Source organism: Borostomias antarcticus (assembly GCF_949987555.1).
Source record: "Borostomias antarcticus genome assembly, chromosome: 20".
NCBI classification, from domain to species: Eukaryota; Metazoa; Chordata; class Actinopteri; order Stomiiformes; family Stomiidae; genus Borostomias; species Borostomias antarcticus.
Genome location: NC_140253.1, coordinates 345,550 through 348,049, shown reverse-complemented (window position 1 = coordinate 348,049; position 2,500 = coordinate 345,550).

Genomic DNA, 2,500 nt, shown 5'->3' with positions numbered 1-2,500 from the left:
GCACTGCTCCCAGCCTGCTGTGCTCTGTCTCTGCCTCCCTCTAGTGGTCACACCCGGGCACTGCTCCCAGCCTGCTGTGCTCTGTCTCCTCCTCCCTCTAGTGGTCACACCAGGGCACTGCTCCCAGCCTGCTGTGCTCTGTCTCTGCCTCCCTCTAGTGGTCAAACCAGGGCACTGCTCCCAGCCTGCTGTGCTTCTGTCTCTGCCTCCCTCTAGTGGTCACACCAGGGCACTGCTCCCAGCCTGCTGTCTCCCTCTCACCCGACTCTGACCATAACTGAACTACTGTGTATGAGTAGGCCCTGTTCCAGAAAGCAGCTTCAACAAACTCTGAGACGATGAACCCTGAGATGGGAAACTAGACCAGCTGAAGTGAGTGAGTTCAATCAGCTCTGAGTATTTTCTGTGTGGGTTCAGATCACAGCCGTCCCAGGGCTCAGTCAGGGGGGGGGTTCAGCCCGAGGGTTCAGATCACAGCGTCCCAGGGCTCAGTCAGGGGGGGGTTCAGCCCGAGGGTTCAGATCACAGCGTCCCAGGGCTCAGTCAGGGGGGGGTTCAGCCCGAGGGTTCAGATCACAGCCGTCCCAGGGCTCAGTCAGGGGGGGGTTCAGCCCGAGGGTTCAGATCACAGCCGTCCCAGGGCTCAGTCAGGGGGGGGTTCAGCCCGAGGGTTCAGATCACAGCCGTCCCAGGGCTCAGTCAGGGGGTTCAGCCCGAGGGTTCAGATCAGAGCCGTCCCAGGGCTCAGTCAGGGGGGGGTTCAGCCCGAGGGTTCAGATCACAGCCGTCCCAGGGCTCAGTCAGGGGGGGGTTCAGCCCGAGGGTTCAGATCACAGCGTCCCAGGGCTCAGTCAGGGGGGGGTTCAGCCCGAGGGTTCAGATCACAGCGTCCCAGGGCTCAGTCAGGGGGGGTTCAGCCCCAGGGTTCAGATCAGAGCCGTCCCAGGGCTCAGTCAGGGGGGGGTTCAGCCCGAGGGTTCAGATCACAGCGTCCCAGGGCTCAGTCAGGGGGGGGTTCAGCCCGAGGGTTCAGATCACAGCCGTCCCAGGGCTCAGTCAGGGGGTTCAGCCCGAGGGTTCAGATCAGAGCCGTCCCAGGGCTCAGTCAGGGGGGGGTTCAGCCCGAGGGTTCAGATCACAGCCGTCCCAGGGCTCAGTCAGGGGGGTTTGATGGAACATTCTGCTCTTGTATTTACAGAACTGTTGTATTTACAGAACTGACACACAAACTCTACTGAGCTCTGGTTCTCCCTCTGACTCAGTAAAGTCAATCTTACGTTGAACTTGTGTTTGTGTTGAAAAGGGAGTTTTCACGTTGCGGTAGTTATGGCAAGGGCAGGCCTACAAGTAAGACAAGTAAAACATGTTAGTATGAGTACAGAGATAAACATGTTAGTATGAGTACAGAGATAAACATGTTAATATGAGTACAGAGATAAACATGTTAGTATGAGTACAGAGATAAACATGTTAGTATGAGTACAGAGATAAACATGTTAATATGAGTACAGAGATAAACATGTTAATATGAGTACAGAGATAAACATGTTAATATGAGTATAGAGATAAACATGTTAATATGAGTACAGAGATAAACATGTTAATATGAGTATAGAGATAAACATGTTAATATGATAGAACAGAGATAAACATGTTAATATGAGTACAGAGATAAACATGTTAATATGAGTATAGAGATAAACATGTTAGTATGAGTACAGAGATAAACATGTTAATATGATAGAACAGAGATAAACATGTTAATATGAGTACAGAGATAAACATGTTAATATGATAGAACAGAGATAAACATGTTAATATGAGTACAGAGATAAACATGTTAATATGAGTACAGAGATAAACATGTTAATATGAGTACAGAGATAAACATGTTAATATGATAGTACAGAGATAAACATGTTAATATGAGTACAGAGATAAACATGTTAATATGAGTACAGAGATAAACATGTTAATATGAGTACAGAGATAAACATGTTAATATGAGTACAGAGATAAACATGTTAATATGATAGAACAGAGATAAACATGTTAATATGATAGTACAGAGATAAACATGTTAATATGATAGTACAGAGATAAACATGTTAATATGATAGAACAGAGATAAACATGTTAATATGAGTACAGAGATAAACATGTTAATATGATAGAACAGAGATAAACATGTTAATATGATAGTACAGAGATAAACATGTTAATATGAGTACAGAGATAAACATGTTAATATGAGTACAGAGATAAACATGTTAATATGAGTATAGAGATAAACATGTTAATATGAGTACAGAGATAAACATGTTAATATGAGTATAGAGATAAACATGTTAATATGAGTACAGAGATAAACATGTTAATATGAGTACAGAGATAAACATGTTAATATGATAGAACAGAGATAAACATGTTAATATGAGTACAGAGATAAACATGTTAATATGAGTACAGAGATAAACATGTTAATATGAGTACAGAGATA